Source organism: Centropristis striata, chromosome 23 (assembly GCF_030273125.1).
Source record: "Centropristis striata isolate RG_2023a ecotype Rhode Island chromosome 23, C.striata_1.0, whole genome shotgun sequence".
NCBI lineage: Eukaryota > Metazoa > Chordata > Actinopteri > Perciformes > Serranidae > Centropristis > Centropristis striata.
Window position 1 is genome coordinate 21,565,903 of NC_081539.1, and position 21,290 is coordinate 21,587,192.

General features: G+C 40.4%; 1 protein-coding gene across 1 annotated transcript in view; it reads right to left on the bottom strand.

The window, feature by feature from the left end:
- The window catches only part of ctnnd2a (catenin (cadherin-associated protein), delta 2a), a 272,893-nt gene extending 260,204 nt beyond the window's left edge, over positions 1-12,689 (bottom strand). The window contains 1 exon segment of the mRNA XM_059326789.1: positions 12,421-12,689. The gene's annotated coding sequence lies outside the window, so the exon portion shown is untranslated.
- Positions 12,690-21,290: the final 8,601 nt, after the last annotated feature.

Consider the following 21,290-nt stretch of genomic DNA (forward strand, 5'->3'; position numbering starts at 1 on the left):
TACATTCCTGAACATTTAAAGCAACCCCACTGTTAACTAGAGAACATTTAAATAAATAGTTCATTTAAAATAGTAATTCAGCCCTCAAATGGCTAATTAGTGTGTTCAATATAGTTATTGTATTCCCTCAATTTAGCAATTCGTACCCTCAAATTACTTTATTTAATTCATAGCCTCAAATGAATATTGTTAAATCGTCTTTGTCCCCTTGACAATCTAGCTATGAACCATTTATGGAGTTTTATTTGAATCTTGGAGTGAGACACATTGATATATTTTGGTTGATATGAATTGGTTTATATTTAGCATCCCTTAAAAAAGGCATAATCCTTATATTTCACAAAACAGAAGGTGAAGGGGCAGAGTGAAAGATATGAGGACAGTTTAAGATTAAAAATGGCTTAACTGAGCAGATTAAATAGTTATACAGAGTCAATTTTGAGTAATTTAAAGGAATTGTTTGTAATTTCAGGCACAAATTACAAATCAGGTAAAATTTCTCGAAGGTTTCCCTTTGAGAAAAGAATGATTTTCTTGAACTTTACATATAATTTCAACTATCTATATCAACTGTAATATATAAGTATTGACTAAAATAAAATCATTAAATAAATGTTAAAAAAATGAAATATATTATAAATAATTAATTTAAATAAATGATATATGAAAAGAAATAAATTAGATTTAAAAAATAAGTTAAGCTATGTTGTAATGGTCCACTCCCACAACCAACAGAAAAAATATATCCAATATATAAAAATAAATAAAAATAAATGAGACCAAAATAATTTAATCAAAATGATGAACATAACCGAGAACTTCTTAACATATATTCAATATATATAAATAATAAATACAAATCAATTGGATAAAATATGTTGTAACCCGCCAGAACATACTAAAAAGTCCTTAACATATATTCAATATATAAAAATAAATTAGATCAAATTAGACTGCTTCATCGACTTCAAAAAGGCATTTGACTCGATCCACAGAGGCACAATGGTAAAGATCCTTAAGGCCTACGGTGTCCCTCCTCCTCATCGCTCCTCCTCCGGGCGATAGAGACCATGTACACAGGAACAAGGACCAAGGTGGTGACCCCGGATGGTAACAGCAAGGAGTTTGATATCCGTGCCGGCGTAATGCAGGGTGACACCCTAGCCCCCTTCCTCTTCATCATAGTCCTGGACTATGCACTCAGGAAAGCCATCAGTGGACGAGAGCAGGATCTTGGCTTCACTCTATCACCAAGGAGGTCGAGAAGACACCCCAAAGTAGTCCTGACAGACCTGGACTATGCAGATGACATCAGCCTGCTCTCCGACAATGTGGAACAAGCTCAGGAACTCATGAACAGAGTGGAGTTGGAGTGTGCCAAGGTTGGCCTTAGGCTAAATGCCAAGAAAACGGAGGTGATCAAGTATAACATCGCACCAGAACATCCACCTCTCACAACTACAGGAGGCACTGTGCTGAAGGAAGTCAAAGACTTCAAGTACCTGGGCTCATGGGTCAATTCAACTGAGCAAGACCTGAAAGTGAGGAAGGCACTTGCATGGAGGGCCCTGAATGGCATGAGCAGTGTATGGAATTCCAACCTCCCCCGTAAAATCAAACTTAGCTTCTTCTGTGCAACTGTGGAGTCTGTTCTCCTATATAGCAGTGAATGCTGGACCCTGAAGCCAACCTTGCAGAAGTCTCTAGACGGGTGCTACACCAGAATGCTGCGTGCAGTATTAAACATCAGTAAGGGTACACATGTTACCAACAAGACTCTATATGAGGGCATTCCAAGGTTGAGCCAGAAAATAACAGCTAGGAGAATGAGACTAGCAGGACACTGCCAAAGGCACCAAGAACTGTCGGCCAGCAAACTTGTGCTGTGGGAACCAACGCACAGGCGCCGGTCTGTGGGACGTCCCACACCAACATATGTGGACGTACTCAAGGACGATTCAGGAGCACAAAGTACCGATGAACTGGCCAGATGTATGGAGAATCGGGATGACTGGAAGCAAAGATGGAAGGCTCGTCTGAGGACGACCTAGAGAGAGACGAAAACTACTAAAGATAACCCAATTTTGGTAAGCTATATTCAACAGGTCAGACTCAGTAACTTAGACAGTACACCTCTGTACATGAATGTGCTGAATTTATAAAAGAACACAAAAGTAGAGCATTTTTCCAAAGCTGAATGTATTACGATGTTTTATCTCAATTATTGTCATAATCATTGGAAGTCAAAATTATAGGGGGGGTAAAATAAGAAAAGCGATTTATTTCCCAATCATCCGTTGTGTTGAATTTTATTGCCAAGTACTTCCAGCATCCACTGCTTACGTATGAACCTTTACATGAAGCATTCCTCTTCCTGATGTCTGTGATATATAATTCATGGCCCACCACCAGCTTCACATCAAAACATGCACCTTCATCTTCATCATTCTTTATCCTGAATAACTTCACGTTCCTTTGGCTCTCTGCAGCGCAGTCCACAGGAGTTCCACTTATATTTTAATCTGAAATACCAAATGGAGGAAACCTGTTCTGTTAAAAGAAAGCATTTTGTTGTCAGGCGTGCTGCACCGTATAACAAAGGATGCCTCAGGAGGAATGGGGCATAAATAAAAATGCTGAATATCAGGATAGAGCGCATACAGCTTACACTGACATGAGCTTTACTCGGAACAAGCACAATGTGTAGCTAGACAGAAAACCTGCCTTTGTTAGCTCAGGGACTGTGAAATGAAATCGAATAATGTGGACAGCGGGAGCTGAGGCTCGGCTGAGGATGTAGCTCTCCAGTGTCAACACACATCAATAAACAACCTAATAAAACGCCCCATGGTCAAAACATTATTTCAGCTGCCGTTCTTCTTTCAGACGTGCTGAAAACAGTGGCAGCTAAACCCTCGCGTACAAATCGTACTATGTAGTCTGTGTCCGACAGGTGGTTGCTGCATGTCAAGTGACGCTGCCATTCACAGCACCTCTCACCTTCTGTCTTGTCTCCCCCTCATGTTGCCCTCTTCCTTTCACTGCTTCTGATCTTTCGATGTCACTCTCTTTCTGTCTCTATACCTTTGTTTTTTTCTTTTTCCATTGATCGAGGTGGACACAAATCCACACACATAAATGACACACACCAGGGCAATAAAATAAGAGGCTCAATCCATTAACGCCCCATATTGGTCTGATCTTTATCTCTTTCTGTCTCTGTCTCCATCATTTCCATCAAATCCTTAAGCTACAGATGCGAGCGAGCGTTTGATTGACAGGTGGAAGTAGCCACAGCAATACACAACTGATAAGGATCAGTGTGTGCTGCTGATGGGCTGTCTGCTGATCCGACCACAGGCAGCGGGTGTGGCATTTATACCACTTGGCTGGCCTCAGGCTTTTAAGATGAAACACCTGTGTGTGTGTGTGTGTGTGTGTGTGTGTGTGTGTGAGAGAGAGAGAGAGAGAGAGAGTTGGGGATCAGGGATTGCTCAAGATCTTGTAAGTGACAAAAGTAAGGAAAAGCAATATGAGTTTTGTCACTGACACATGGAAAGTATAGGTTATATTTTATACATGAACCCACTTATTTTGAAAAATTACAGAGGTAAGTTTCACGAACATCATGCTATATTGCACGTCTTAGTGTTGGAGCCACACTTGGCGGCAGAAACGAGACGCTCATTTAGGCATTTACCTGCAGATTTTACAGAATATTGTACTCTTAAAAGGTTGAGAACCTTCAGAAACTAATATCTAATAACCCAGCTTACACTTGGTTTTAAAATGGTTGTCAGTGCTAAATACAAGTGTGAACAGGGTCCAATGCGCATTGTGATCTGATCACTCAAACCACTTGCCAAGGTGGTCAAGAACGCATTTGACCACATATATTTAGTAGTGTTAATCCTGGTGCGTCCCCGACTTGGACGTAACAGTCAAACACAACAGTCTACTAGTCACAAATGATTGTCTAATGTAATTAATTGCAGCAGGCCATACATGTAAATATGTTTATCCAATCCATCTTCTTAGCTAGACCAAGAAACACAGTTTAATTCTGGGCTTAGTGGACTTGGAGATAATACCCATAATTTGGCATACATTTAATTAGAGATTCATTTCTATTTTGAAAACCAAAAAATACAAGTGCCTAGACTTAGTGGACTATGGAGATAATACCCTTAATGTTGCATACATGTACTTTTAAAAGAGTATTTATTGCAGGTAATTTCAATAGCTACCAGAAATCAGAAATTGAAAAACGTCTTAAAATGCAACGTCCATCCAACCAAATGTACGACCTGTAAGCTAGGCCAATGTTGTTCTCTTTGCTATCGCAAAAAGAAGAAAACTAGAACACAATGCTGAATGGACAATAATGGCGACAAAGGAGCTGAAAATTAATGTGAGGAAGCATTTCGTCTTTAATATCAGATGGAAAAATCATGGATAATGGTAAGGCTTTTAGCTGTGACTTAAAACTTAACCTGCCTTACAGTAAAATGAGGCACTGCATGTAAAGAGAACCATTTGATTTTTTATAATGAAGTTTAAGATAAGGCTACGTGGGTTGTAACACTCATTTCCAGTGTCCAAATTGTAGCAGCGTATATTTCCCTTGCCTGTTGATGGCGAACATTCACAAGAACTGCATGTGTGTGACACTGTAGCTCTGCTTGGATATTAGCCAGACCTTTCAGGTTCTTCACATCAATGACACTGTGTGTCCTTGTGTTGAAAGAGAAAAACAATGTTAAAAGAACAGACAAGAAATAAACACACACATACACACACTTGCCCACACTCACATACACATCCAGGCGCAGGTGTTCATATCCCATCAAACACATTATTTCCCACTTGACCAGCCAGAAAGATAATACTATGTTGCTGTGTAAAGAGACTGTACATGAAGCCAACAACAATATCCTCCCTGCTTCCTGCCACATAACATGTCATTATGCCAAATCTCGCACTTTCACTTCAGCTCTAGCATTTTTTCCTGACACCAGAGACACTTCATGCAGTTGGCCCCTGGGCAGATACATGCAAAAGGCTAGATGTTCTGCCTCCTTTTGTTGTGGTTTTATGTCTCTTTGTAATTGTTATGTGTGTCTTTGTGATCATTTTGTCTGTTGTGGTTGATGTGTGTCACTTTGTAATTGTTTTGGTCTTTAATTAGTCATATTGCATATTTCTATCTATCTATGTGTCTGATCTATTATCTTTGTGTCTTATCTATTATCTTTGTGTCTCTTTGTAGTCATTTTATGTTCCTTTGTGCCCATTTTGTAGTCTGGCTGGTACATGTCGTAGTGTAGTGAGTGAGATTTTGTAGGTGAAGGTGAGAGGGGTCCTTGACTCTTGCCATTTGCCTGTTCAGCAGCCCATCCATGTGCATATCCTTTCTTTTCTTTTTTAGAAATATATCAGCCACACTGGACACTATCTAATTACTTTCTCACAAATATAGATTTTACCGAAAGGGTCAGAGTTCATGTTTGAAGAAGAGCACAGTTCAATGGTCCAGCCCATATTATGCACCGGAAATTAACTAGAGGTGGTGCAGCAGTAATGCAGACAACACCATTAACAGAATGTCAAAGAACTGGATGCAAAAAGGAAACAATGTATTAGAAGCAATCACACACAGTCATGTACACACACATGCACTTAAAAGCACATGCAATAATACATATAAAGATCACAATCACACACACACAAACACCCCACACTTTCACAGTCATGCATGCACAAGCCAACTCCGGGCTACATTTTCGCCCAGGGAAATCAAGATGATCTGTGCTGGGGCTAAGGCTTCTCTTTGATGCTCAATTAACTCAGGCAGACCTGGCTAGCAGAGCCAATTATTAATTCAGCTTAGCAAGTACAGTGTGGCAGGCGCAGAGGTGATGTCATGGCCAGGCAACCACAGACGTACTGCACTCTCACTGTAGGACCTGCACTAAATACATACCATTAAGTTTTAATATGCAGCATTTTCATTTTTTACACTATTTAATACTGCATGGTGCAATTCTGTGCGTTTTCTCGTCACACTGTATGTTGGTTTTTTCTTCACACCTTTCTGTCACTTCTTGCTTTTGATGATTCCTGGTCTTTCACTCAGCCTCCCTGCTTCTTCCTCTTCTCTCTGCATATAAGCCTCCCAACAAGCTGTCACTAGCTCTTCGTTTTCCACCTCTCTGTCTTTCACTTTACACCCCATCTCCCCCCATCTTTTTCACCATTTACCCCTTCCTGTGCATTCCCTCTTCTCTCACCTGCATCCTTAACCCCCTCTGTCTTTGTCCTTTTTTGTTTTCATCACATCATTCATTTCCTTTCTCTTTCATTTTTTTCTCTTATTTGTTTTCCCTTGCATCTAAAGACTGAAGGGAAAGAGAGGGAGGATAATGGGGTGGGGGGAGAGGAGGAGGGCAGTGGGCTGACAGAGGGAGTCCCATCTGCAGTGAGCTCATTAGAAGATGGGAGGAGAATCGGCGGCAGAAACACACTAGTAGGCATCCACACACCCTCTCTCTATGCCTGTCTCTTTCTTTCACACACACACACACACACACATATTGCCGCCTTGCTGGACTCTTTCCAACACTGACACATCACTACCTCTTCTCTCTACCACTGTCGTCTTCCTGCTGTGCTCCTCAAAGTTCTGCTCTCATTAATCACTACAGTATACAATACACAGCAATTGGTGAATGGTTTTACCTTTTACTACCTTGCAGTACTATGAGGCCATATATTTTTACTACATGTGGCATCAGTGGAAATCGAGCCATAAATCCAAAGCATTGTTAAAGCTGGACAACTTTTCTTCTTCCATTTCTTTTCCTTCTTCAGCAGCGAAAGAAGGAGGAGTGTGATAGATTACTGATGGGGAGATTAAATGCTTTAGAAAGCTGAATTTCTAACTGCTGCCTGAGCGTGACCCTACTTTTGTACATGATGGTATGAAGCTACCTGACAGATTATTGGATAGTCTTAACGCCCGACTCCCAAAATGGGAAAAATAACCACCTACCTCTAAGTAATTGTACAGTCACCATAGATGCTTAAACTCTGCAAACATGTAAAGTGTAAGTGCAGGTTTGAACTGGCAAAATATGCCAGTTGCACGCTCCAGTCTATGCTGCAGTATAGGGGTGACACTGTCCGGTCCTTTCACCTCTAAACTACAAATAATTTTCACCATCTTTTGTGGCTTTAATGTGAAGGTCAGCAGATGGCGAGCATACAATAATGGTGCTGGGAAGCATGAAAAAAAGAGGTCAAGACATATCAGGAGAAAGTCTGGCTCTACTGTCTTAAAGAGTTCAGCATTCAAAGCGCTATTCCCATGGTGTCCATTTTCTTGTTTTTCAACAGTATTTAATTCCCCCTAACAGGAACACTTGCTTCCCTTTCCTCGCAAAGAGGCCAAAGGGTCAGTGACAAACCGACATCCTTTGAGCTGCGAGGGATTCCGTGTCCTGCTCAAGGACACTCAAGAGATAAAAACCGGGGCCTTGACTCTAGACCTTTTGGCTGCACAAAGGGATCCCTTAATAAATACACCACACTGAGTGAGTAGTTAAAAGCCACCTTAATCATGCTTTAGCAGCTGTGTGTGCTTGGTCAAATGTGAAAAAAAAAACGTTTTTAATTGCGTACTTAAAGGTGCGGAACACGGCATTCTGAACATTAATACAGCAGAAAACAAATATTTGCTATGGTAAGATATAGTGGAGTAATGGCACCCTGAGCAGGAAATAAATCACAATCCCTCTGTGTGTGTTGTCAGCCACACATTTCTGTTCTTTGTTGTGGTATCCAGTCTGGCTGTGCGTGCATTTCAGTGCATGTGAGTCCCTCCCATTTGAAACTGTCGGCCCTCCCCATATCAATGTCCCACTGGTTAGCCAATTCAGATTCAGACAACTTTTTGATGCCAAAGAGGGAAACCTGAAGATTGCCACCCTTCTGCACTACAAATTACATGGGCAAATGATGGAATATACTGACTTCATTGTAACTCCAATAATCTGCTGTCCAACACCCTGGAAACAGTAACATCCTTTGTTTGGTAAAAGCGTAATTTTGCAGAAGTCTGAAGGTCAGTGGAGGTATAAATGTTGCCTTAAACACAACTGCAAAGCAGTCAAGGCCAGGCAAAAGGTTCAAACCAAAGTCTTCCCCCAAGCTCGGAAATGACTGGAGATATCCATCTGTTGCTTAGCTTAGCAGTGATGTATATTGGGGGGTAGCCTGTAATATGCTTAAATACTGTTTGAATTTCTCTGTTTGGTGGAGATCCCCTCAATAACTCTTGGGTTGTTCGAGTTTTTGCGTACTGTTTGAGTGAAGAAACACTTTGATTCCAAGATCCTCTTTTTTGAGATAGATTTTTCACCCACAGCATACATTAACTATATTGCCATTAATGCCAAAAACTACCTGCCACCGTTGCTTTTTATTAGAATTGTTAGCGATGTTAGCACCTCTGTAACCCCCAGCTCGGTAAGTGCTGTTAGCATTGATAGTAATGCTTTCGCAACCCACGGTATTAGTAAGTTGTTATCAACCAGCTCGCCCTGGTAAACTTGAGTTAACTGCCAATAGCATGTTAGTTCTGTTGCTGTGTTAGCACTGTTAGCATTGTTAGGACTGCTTGCTGCGATTTCAGCTTAGCCACCTCCATGTTTACTTGTAACATTAGAAGAGAGCCTTTACAGCCCAGACTCTGAATGTCAATCAAACTATGGTGAGAGCATTTGGAGGCAATCCCGACTCAGACACTATTTTATTCTAAATGTAATGTCCAGTGCCTTTAATATGCAATTACATCTACTCATTAAGTGGTGCACTGGAATGTTGTGCCACAATATACTAGGGAGCAGAGCTGTTACTGCCCAGCAAAATATATTGCCAGTCCAGTATTTCTCTTTAAAGCTTCTGGATATAAAAAAAGAAATTAGGAAGACTCATTGACCAACTCCGTGCAGCATCACTGGCAGAGGTGAATATATTCCTAATAGAGCAATCTGCAAATGTATTTCATTCTCACTGTGGTTAATAATAGTAAAGAAAGCAATGATAATTATTTCATGACGGATTCGTATGGATACACTTGAGAAGAAAGTATAGCATGTAGACTATAACCTGGACATCCCCATAAGATATCCAAGTTGGGTGAACTGCACTACATCCCTCGAGGGAAAGAAGAGTGATATTACAGGTTTAATGGTGCATAACATGTATGTAATTCCACAGTAATGGGGATATTGTAAAAGTGTCCATTAGCAGCGGCACATCAGTGTTTTTTATGTCATTAAACAAGCTCATAAGCATCTAGTCACAAACGTAAGTGTCAAGTCAGCTGATTGATGACCACAATGAGGTTGTCAATTAGCACCTAACCCCATGTGTCTATGAATATGCAATCAATGCAATCGGCAAGTATGGATCAAATGTCAGCCAGTTGCCCAAGGCTCGTCCACACTGCCTTCAAGGGAAAGTATAGAAGAAAACACAAAGAGCATATAGCACCTACTAGAGATCAAGGACATCACAGTGTTCAATCAAAGCTTTTCTTTTCTTTATTGTGCTTAATGTTCTACAGTTGTCTTTTGTCTGTTTTTCTTATTTTAGCCATGTAGGACAAATGACATGAGTAGACCTACAACGCCAATTCCAAAAATGTTGGAACATCAAAAAAATAGATGCTTTCTGTTTTATTTTCTCTATAAAATAGCTTTTTTTGTGCATTGAGGGAGGAAAGGTCATACCTAGAGCTTAATATCATATCAGCCCAGTTAAGAATGCTAATAAAAACACAGTCAATCTACAGTAACAACAGCTTTTTGACAAATGAGCAGCATCAGATGTTGCCTCTGGGTTTGTGTCACACCTCAAAGAGGTACCATATTTGCCACTGGGCCTCATGGCTCCTCTGGAGGAAAGCCATTTGTGCATTTTAATCAGATATCAAATCCAATATTTAGGCTCATAAAAACAAATGAAAACAATACGCTATTGGGCAGACAATGAAACACATGGCATTCTAACAAGGATGTGGGATGTATCTTGTGTCTGTGTTAAAATGATAAATGTACAGTTTGACACCATTTGGCCGTGTCCATTTTGAGTTGAGGTCAAAAGTCAGGTTTCTGTGTAGAACAGAACAAAGCCCCTGGACCTGGTAGAAATTCACTAACTTGCTCATTGTCTGGTTCTCCAGTTACTGCTGGCATAGCCAAGTCTCCCTGCTCACTATGCTGTCTTACATATCACATGAATTATGAAAATTCCTTGAACAAGTGAGTGTAGAAGGGCTGGAAATAGTCCAATCCATGGACCCATGGAGCTACTTAACAGAGCGGAAAGATGATTTTGATGCCAATCCTTTCTGCACACAATTGACCAAACACCTAAACATCAAAGCAGACATTTAAAAGGGGAGATCCAACCTCTCTTGATCACAGCCTTTGCTTATTTCACATACCAGGTTAGCCTGAGGTACAGCATGATTTTAAAAAAAAACTGTATCAAATATACATGAATGACAAAGTTTGACCGTCACAAGAATGGTGTTTAATCTGTTATACTATCAAGCCACACCCCACTTTCACTGTATTGAAAATGAAATTCATATCACTTACAGTATTTTCAAATACTCTCTGACCCTACTCTGCTACAGGGAGGATAACTATAATTCAAACTCTTCCCTCCCTTCATCAGCACTACCAGCTCATCCCGGCAGCTCTTTGGACTGTCGTCAGCACTCCATCCTGTGGACGCCTGCCAGTAGCCCCTCCGTCCGATCAATAGGCACCGGCGGCTAGCTTTCCCCCCTTTGCTCTCTCTCCCCATCTTTCTCTCCCTCTCTCGGCTACCACAGTATAAAGACTGCTCTGTTCTGCCGGCGCAGCATAGTGATTAGGCATTAGGCCTGCGCTGCTGTGTGAATTAGCTTAATCTGTGTCCGCGATGAAGGACGAGGCTTTTCATGCCCACTGGAGACATTCACTGGACATAAAAGAAGCTAATCTTTAGGAAATTTAGAGAAGGGTTGGAGTGTGTGTGCGTGTATATGTGTGTGTGGGAGAGACAGAGATTGCACAAGAATTGTTGAGACAGTTCCCACAGTGATAGGTCTTTTGTAATTCTGCTTATCCTCCAACAATATAAAACATTTTTTACTGAAGTTCTTGAAGATGTGTGGTTCACAGGCAAGAGGAGTGTTGTTACTGTCATCACTTAAAGTACTAGAAAAGTGGATAACATGCTGGTAGATGCAGGCTGAGCAGTGGTTGTCTGTGGAGGACATGGTGAGGAGAAAAATCTATATCCCCATATTCCTGCACCAGAGGTCAGTTTGAGGGGAATTAGAGGAGACGGTATTCTTCTTGTTACATGGCTGCTTACCTGGCCACAAAGGAAGCTGCCTAAACCTGCAAACCTCAAAGTTTGGAAGCAACACAGACCAAAAGACTGAGGATTCCATGTGAAATAGAGCTGAGCATACACTACTACCTGTGTGCCTCTGCTGTCCATCATGCACCTGTCCAAGTGCTGACATGCACTAGGCTGAACATGTACCCACAGCATGCCTAACAGCAGCAACCCCAGCCCCCCTCCTCCTCCTCCTCCTCTTCTCCTCCACATCATCTGCTGGATATATTGTACGCCCTTGACAAACTGCCAGCACGCAATCCCCCTCCTGCAAATGCCTATTGATCAAAGCACAAGTACGGCTGTGGGAAAGGTATGTCTTACCCATACTCTTATCCTTGTATCACCTCACATGCTTATGCACCTTGCAGACAAAAAGGCAATTCCATAAAACTTAATTGGTATCAGCGGGCAATGAGATTTAAAAGCAATACTCTGCACCTTAATACCTGAGGCACCTGTTTGGCCCAGTAATAAATCTTATATTATACAATACCATAGCATCATGTACAGATATTTTAAAGGATGTAACTCAACTTCTGGTTCTAAATGGAGTTTGCAAAGCAGAAAGAATCATGATTTGTCGAGGAAGAGCAACTATACCCCCTTTGTTTACACCTTTCGAGCACTTTTACGCACAACCAACGGTGAATTTGGGTCAGCAGTCAGCTGGAGCCAAATATTATGTTATGTGTTGGGTGATCTGAGCACAGTCGGACGCTTGTTTCTGAGAGGAGCTTCGCTGCAAGCTTGTCATCAAAAGCAGGGCATGGTTGTTAAAAGCAGCAGTTTCCCAAAATCCTCCACCACGCACAATCAAGAAGTCATGTTCTGATTTCCTGCATTACAAACTACTCTGCGGAAGACTAAAAACACAGGCGTCTGAAGACCTGTCACCTTCCTCCTCTCTTGTCCGATCATATGAAGTCTACATCATGGGGAAATAACGCGATGACTTACCGAAATGAGATCCTGGCCACTGTCAGCGTCCGGCTCACCCTCGTTTCCCCTTCTGCCCCTGGTCCGCCTCTCTCTTTCAAGTCAATCCGCAGTGTGCTCAGATCAGATCACAACGGAGCGGTGCGCCTTTTCGCTGCGTCCTGCGTCCAGAGTTGCCGGGGATGGAGCGACCATTTGCCGGGATTCTGGGCAGGGGGTGCAAGGCTGAGGCATCCGCAGGGAGGAGGAGGAGGATGTGGAAGGAGTCAGAGGAGGAAGAGGTGAGGCGCTGGGTACGAAAGCGAGAAAGAAAGAAAGAAAGAGAGAGAGAGTGAGAGAGAGAGGAGGAGAGCAGCAAAAGCACTGCAGCGACGGGGAGGCAACACCGCCAGAGAGGAGGCAGACAGCAGCTCTCTGTCTCGCTCTCGCACTCACTCGCGCACATGAGCGCGCACGCGCCGCGTCGACATCATATAAGGACATGGAGCGCCATCTTCAGGTAGTCAATGGTAGGAAGCGGTGTCTCATACATGAAATGTGTGTCACATATTCACATTGTGATTTCTGTGCGTTTTGGACAGACCACAGGGGTCTTTACGCACCCTCATTTGTTTCCCTTGATTGGTATATTTCCCAATCCTACAGCTTTCCAAGTGTTGTGTTGATGTCATTCTTTTAGAAGGTCATCCATGACACCGATCAGTCCTTTTGAACAACCCCACTTCACCCTATTTACTCCCTAACCTTCATCATGACTAACCCCAATCCTTACCCTCAATTTAATCACAATCATTATAATCCCAAAAGATAATTGGTTTACCTCATAAAGATGTGATTTTTGTTTCTAAATAGGATATGAGTCCCCATATGTGACTGTGTGTACAGTTTTTTCCACCTTAATACCACCACCACCACCAACCCCACCCCCCTTATGCACACAAACACACTCCATGGCAACCAGATCCCCATTGGGTTATGATGATGATAATATCAGCTGACCTGCACTCAATCATCTTTCCAACCCCCCATCACCTCCACTTTTCACACACACATACATGCGCACACGCACCTGGTTTCCCAAGGTCAAGAATTGCTGAGTATTTCAGATGTGTGACTATATCATCATATTCTGCAGTCAATTCTGCTTGCTTGAATAGATCGAGGGTTTCTTTCTTTCTTTTCTTCTTCCTTTTATAATTCAATTTGGTCTCTCTTTGCACGCATTAAAACATCTTCATTATGTTGAAACATGGCCATTGTGCACACAGTGTCTCTTCTGTCGCCTTTTTTAATCCGACTTGTCCCAAAATAATCTTGCCTTTTCTACTTTAATCAAATATTTTCTTTCTTCTCAATTCTTAGGAAATCATTTGTAAGAAACTGCTGATTTATTTTTTTTACATTAAGTGACCTCCCTTTGTTCTGAAATTCTTATTTTAATACAATATTTATATTTATATTGAGATCTTAATATCAGTGTGGAATTGGTCTTACTCTGTACATAATACCATTAACAAGTAAGCCAAGTAAGCTGTTTTATTTATTCACTTTGAAAAGTTTTTTCAGAAAATATGTGGTCATATATCTGTGTTCATCTTCATATTATTTATTTGTATAATGTGCACAGCAGAAATCATATATTTACCGCAACAGAAACTGGGGTTTTTAGTGTACATATTTGGACAGACAAGTGGATTGAGAAGCAGCCACAATAAATGTGAAAGTGAAAAGAGAAGTGCCATGTTACTTGAACTTTTTACACAGTATTGGCACTGTACAATGTGCCACCTATCAACAAGTCCACAGGTGGGTGAGCAAACAGAGGTAAATCCCCTATGGACCACTTGCACAATGTAGTGTGAGGTATCTGTTTTATGAACTGCATGTCACTTTACTTCCTGTCCAGTGTACAGTAACCTTATATTAGCCTCCAGTTATCACATTACAGTGCTTGTTATCCTTAAGTTTGTAACTTCACTTTTCATGGTTAGCTTTATACAGATAGTATTTACAGGTTTTTTTTATATAGCCAGCTAGGCTATGCATGCCACAAAATGTTTTTCCCCCCTTTTTTTTAAATAACAATAGTAGTTTAATGGGAGAAACATGGTCAGTAATCACCAGTGTAGCTGCACAGGCAGAGAAAGGACCACACATAGAAAGTCAAAATGTCACTAGAACAGATTAGAATAATTATAGACTAGAACATTTCTAAAGAAATTTTGATTGTGTGCTTGCCTCTGGCCCTTGATTCTAACAGACACCTCATACAAGTTTCTAGGACAAACGGTTCATTAGTTAGTAAAGGGGGCGTGGCTAATCAAAAGGGGCGGGGTAATCAACCACCAATTAAACAGGAACTCTATGCCGAGTAATCTTACACCTTACACAAATTTCTAGGACAAACCGTTTATTAGTTATGAAAGGGGGCGTGGCTGATCAAAAAGGGCGGGAATTTATTAAATTTGTTATGTAGAACTCGAGTCAGTGATGAACCATCATCATGCATGACAAGTTTGAGGCAGATTGGACAATGTATGGTCAAGTTATAAGGTCTCATGCTTGATGAAAAAACGCCATGTCCGTTAAATTAGATGTCTTGGAGGAGGGAAGGGGGGGGGGGGCTTTAGTGGCCAGGTGGAGTTGACCAATCAGAGCAGAGCAATCGACTGAAATTAGCTGCTGGTGGAGACAGTTCCGCCACAGTGAGCAGGCAGAGGTGGACTATAGCGTCATATTTGAGTCATTGTTTGATCTTCGCGCACATATTCAGCAACCGAGTAAAGCAGATTCACCCCTGTGCTCGCTCTGCTCGCGCGGAGCGAGGACTTTTGACACATTGGGGGCAGGGCCAAGGCTGACCCCGAGCCTCTTATGATTGGTCATTTTCCAGCCATCCACGTGGGTGCCTTTTCAGTTTACTGCTGACAGCTGGTCGCGGCGGCATCAAACAACAACGGTGGTTTCATGATGTTCATGACCACAACTACGCCGGCCAAATACCTAAGAATCAATGAATCAATAAAGGCCTGATCCAAGCACCGGCCGGATCAAAACATCAAAAACATTTGTGGGCTGTCTGAGAAGACTGACATAAATTAAGACGGCCACCATCCTCTGCTTCAGAGAGACAGCCTGCACCGCTGGACTGCAGGTCTCTGCTCCTGTCACGGCAAACCCATGGATCCAGGGCCGGCTCTAGGCATAGGCGACATAGGCGGTCGCCTAGAGCGCCATCTGCTGGAGGGGCGCCGCCAGTCACCCTCGAGGGAGAGGGTGTAATAATTTTCGATGCCCATTGTCGCCCTCGCTTCGAGTTCTGTCTTGAAAATAATAAATATTAACAAAATAAAGAAACAGATAAACAATGACATTTTCTCACTTGTGGTGCTGAGTCATGTGACGTGTGGTCATTGCCTTGCCCCCCTTTAGACGGTCAGATCGCTGTCACAGAGGTCAGGTTATGTTTTGATACATCTTGCAAGATGAAACGGCCGTCAAAGCTCTCTGGTGCGCAGTATTGAAAGAAGAGAAAAGAGGAGGAGGAGGAGAAGAAGTCCCAATCTTTTTTTAAATGCCTTTTTGTGTGAAGACGTTTCATTTGTATTAGCTTGCTAGCTACGTTGAAATAAAGCAATGCTAGCTTAACACAGTTAAGCACATTTTTCACAGGGTTTGCACTTTCATTGTCTCTCTTGTCTCTAACTTTGTTAGCGGTCTCCAGCTCTGCTTCTTTGCGAATTTACTTGTAAGTTAATAATTATATAGACAGACAGTTGTATTATATAGCCTTGTTTGCACCGTGGGCAAACAAAAACAGGAGTTCCCCCCTCCGTGAAACAGCAAGCAGAGCTGCTTAACAACAATGGATCTCGTCTAGGGCACCAAATGGGCTAGAGCCGGCCCTGCATGGATCTAACACTTTAACTACTGTATGATCATTTAGAAACAAGCATTTTTAAAAACTTTTTATTACCAGTGATGAAGCGTAGAGTTGTGGTCGTGAACGTCATGAAACAACCGTTGTTGTTGTTGTTGTTTAGATGATGCCGCCGCTACCAGCTGTCAGCAGTAAACTGAAAAGGCACCCACGTGGAGGGCTGGAAAATGACCAATCATAAGAGGCCTGGGGTCAGCCTTGGCCCCGCCCCCAATGTGTCAAAAGTCCTCGCTCCGCCCGAGCAGAGCTCCACCGGTTGCTGAAGAAGTGCGCGAAGATCAAACAAGTTGCGCCATAGTAAATCCTGGCCGCTGGCGGGACTCGGCCTCTCTGGCTCTTCGTCTGAGGGTCTGAGGTAAGAAGACATGTTTTTATTTACTGTATATTTCGCTAGCATACTACCGTTACAATTGTGCCTTATAATATTAGCATTTTCATATTTTAATTTTTAAACTACTGTCGAAAATATGTCCTTTGTGAAATGTGTGTTATATGAGTTTCATTTGGACGATGTTTGTCATTTTATTTTTCTAATTTATTTAGAAATTTATTTATTTATATCTACTGGTCTTAGGTCTGAGCTAGCGCTCTCTAGCGAGCTAGCTTTAGCATCCGTCGAGGCAGAATATCTTCACAGTTACTCCATGTTACAGTTACCATGATGCTAACAGTTGTTATAACAGTAGATGTGTCTGATGTTTGATGCTACTGACAGACAGCCTATAATGCATTGTCAGTTGATAATGTAGGCCAATGATAATGTAGATATGTAGGCCAAAGTTGATAATGTAACAGTTTATGATTGCTGTGTTTTGTCTTGTGTCTATCTGGGAAGGTGTCATTATGCTAATAATAATGTAATAATGCTAAAAAATTGCTAGCTTATGCTATTTTCCTTGATTAATGTTGTCTAAATGCCATTTTTAATGTAGGGTTTGTGTACAATGTTGGCCTGACTAATTTTTTTTTAAACTGTGATATGTAGCTAATTGTATTTGGATTTTGATGGTAGCTTCTTGATAATAGTTCTACTTTTTGTGAGGATGTTTTGGTATTCTTATGTAATAAGGTGTAATAGTAATACCAATGTCATACTCATCAATGGCTAAATTTGAACATTAAGTGTATTTGGATAATATTAAACTGAAACTCATGTCACTTGGTAATGAGAGGTTAAAAAGAAAAGATAATCATGGGGATATACATTTAACCATGGAGTCAGGGCTGTAGAAATTTACTGTAATGATGAACTGGTAGTTTACTTCACCATTTAAGATTTACATTGTGTCAATGTTACTACTGTTAGTAGACTATTACCCAAACTATTACCATTTCTTTTTTCCAATTTGTCATGTCAACTGGTACCTGAAGTATGTGCTCCTGTGACTAATATTAATGTACTCTGTGTGTGTGTGTGTGTGTGTGTGTGTGTGTGTGTGTGAGAGAGAGAGAGAGAGAGAGAGAGATTTATTGGAAGTAGAAAGTATAGGCTTAAACAGTTTTGGATTAATTCATCTGTGTGTGTGTGTGTGTGTGTGTGTGTGTGTGTGTGTGTGTGTGTGTCCTCAAGTGGTGCTGTGAAGCATTTTCGTTGTAGGCTTTAATCCTGTTTTCTTCCGATATTAATACTGCTGTACTATTTTGATAATAGAGGTTATTATGTAATGAGGTGTATTTGTAATACCAGAGTCATAGCCATTAATGGCTTAAATTTAGTATAGGGTGCATTTGGGTACTATTACACTGAAAGCTTTTGAAATTCGCCACTATTATCAGATTATTACCTAACTATTACCATGGTGTTACCGAGCTGTGGTGTCAATAGAATTATCAATCTATCCATTCATATTCATCTTCTTTGCAAGATTTAATCCTGTTTTTCACCTCACATATTTACATCTTGACCATTTATTTACTGGTGAGTATTTGTCAAAGACTGTTATTAACATAAACTACTTTCATAAATTATGTATTATTATTTTTTTAACCCTTGTGTGGTCCTCCCGTCGACTATATACCCATGGTCCTCAGGGGTCAAAAAGGATCCCATGACCAAGACTGTTTTTAGGAAGAAAAAAATAAAAAAACTTTACCAACTTTTTTTGTTTTTTAAATTATTTTATCATTTAAGGCAACCCATGCCCCAAAAATTGATGATTGATATATCCTTCATTCATTCATTACCATTAACCGCTTATCCGCAATCGGGTCGCGGGGGCTGGAGCCGATCCCAGCTGTCATTGGGCGAGAGGATTGATATATAATTTTCATATTTTTTTCTTTATTATTGGTCAATTTTAGTCAAATATTCAAAATTAGGCCTCATTTCAAGAGAGAAAAAAGTAAAAAAAAAACTGAATACTTTTTTCAATCGTAATAGTGGAAAAAAATAATTCTTGATGGGACTGCACAGAGTAGGTCATGTCAACTTTTAGTGAAACTTTTGATATTTGTATATTTGAATAAAATTGACCAATAATAATGAAAAAATATGAAAATGAAATATATTTTTTTTGGTCATGAGTTACCTTAAAAGGTGAAAAAAAAGTTGGGAATATTTTTTTCTACATTTCCTAAAACCAGTCTAATGTCATGAGGTCCTTCTTGACCCCTGAGGAGCATGGGTGCTATAAAAATGTATAAAACACGTAAAAATGTATGAAGAAAGTTAAAATTTATATTATCTATAAAGGATGCAGAGGGGCACATATGCTGAAAATTTTGCTATGTTTCTAGAGGTGCTATGTGTGTATTTAAATCAAATGATTATATTCAGCTTCATACGGTTTTTTATGAATAAGTGATACATTAATTCAGTATTTAAAACATTAATAACACATTATTGTTACATTGCTGCAATGCTCACGGTTGTCATCCTGTTCTAGATAAACACTACTTCACCTAAGAGACTCGAGTATCCAGTTCTTCGTTGACCTTCAGCATTCAGTTCTTTGTCTTCACATTTTCAGGTAAGCAATTTTTTAAAAATGCTTTTGTAATGTTGAGAAACACTGAAATTATTATTCATAAAGAACTTTCAACCACTGTTCTGTGATGTCATGTATAGTGATATACAAATATATCTGAAGGAATGGTGTATTTGGGATAATCAATATTATTAGTATTATTCATGTATTTATTTATTTTTAAATCAGAGAATGGGGGGAAAATAGATTATTAGTACAAAAACTAGTAACTAGTAAAAAAAATTGGTTACAATAATGTTCATTCATTAATTGACACATGGTCAAACTCTCATCTAATTAAGTATTGCTGTCTCATTAACATGTTGTATTTATTTATTTTGTAGGCTAAAACCTGAGAAGCCATCACCATGTTGTTGTTTGTTGTATTTCACATTATGCAGATTTTTCAGCATGTGGTCCTCAATATATAGTATAGAAGTCACTGCATTTTCTGACTTTTCCAGGTTTCCTGTGTCCAGCATCTTCAAGACAGACTAAGCTAACTTTTCATATTTTTTGCACATTTATATTTAGGTTAGGTTATGAGTAGGTTAGGTTTATAGTAGAGTATTTAGTTTGTATAGTTTAGCTTTTTATGCTGGTCTAGGGACAGTTAAGTTAGCAGATTCATTTAGTTCAGATCACTTACAGTTGCATACTATTGTTACAATTGTGTTATTTTGTGAGTTATTGTTGTACAGGCTATTGTATATTGCAGGACCAAGTGAGCGAGGAAGACCACTGCTTCCAAGATGCCGCTCAGAAAGTGCGTTGGACAAGTCTCGACCTTGCAGATCCTGCCCCACTTAGCCCAACCACTTCCGACCATGGGGTACTTCAAAGACCTCCGTCAACCAGCCGGCTGTGAATGATGGATAACGCACCCACAACTCCTTCTCCAGTCTACAAGGTATGGGTTTGTTGTTTTCCCCATCACAGTGGACACAGACATGGCCTGATAATACAATCTGCTGTCTTAACTACTTCCTTTGAATAATAAAATATTAATTCACAATTGAGTATTTATAATGTATGAATAAATTTGGTATTGTGTGTCATCATGTTCTGAAAATACAGACACCCCCACAGTCCAAGAACAGCTGGATGACCTCTGGACCCACTTGTCCCTGTTCACCAGTTGAAAAGATAGGCTTTTTAAAAAATTCTTCAATTGTTAATTCTGCACAAAGTGATACACAAAACATTGTATGTATTCAATTTCAACAAGCACAAACATGAAATGTATATTTCAATACATGACTTAATGCAAATCAATCATACTAAACATCATCTTTTTTTTTTTTTAAACCAACCATTGCACACACTTCCATCCAAGGAGAGGTTACATCTTGATGGTAACTTTTTAGATTAACAAAACTTTTGTGAGATTTGTAATTGTTGTTTCTGGGGAGGGGGTGGAGAGGGTAAGTCTAAACATTGCATGCAAGAGACCAACACCGGCGTCTCAGGGGAAGGCTATCTGTATACACAACTATCAATCTACTTGGTTGCTTCAAAATTTTGGGAACTCCACAGTGAGTTCATGAACACATCAGAAGTCATTTGTTGTTGATATCTATAAAAACAAGAGAGCTATTACAAAATAAAAGGCTTAAATATTGTACACACTGAATAAAAGGAATTGAAAAGGTGTGTATTGAAAATAAAGGGTGTGGGAAGTCCACAGTGAGTTCATGAACACATCAGAAGTCGTTTGGTGTTTATTAGATGAATTTCCAGTGAGTTATTAAAAATAGAAAAGAAAGACGTTGCACTTTTGCGACGGTCCCTAAGCACTCTGGCTGCCGTTGGGCACTAGGACGTATATTCGGCCCGGTTACTTTAATCTTTCGCCAGACTCGCTGATTTTGGTGAGTTGATCCAGCCTGTGAAATGTCAGTCTTAGTTTTCTGTACAAAATAAAACCATCCTGGGGGAAATTGGTGCGGTTTTCGTGACGCTATTCCAGTTAGAACGCTGGAAAA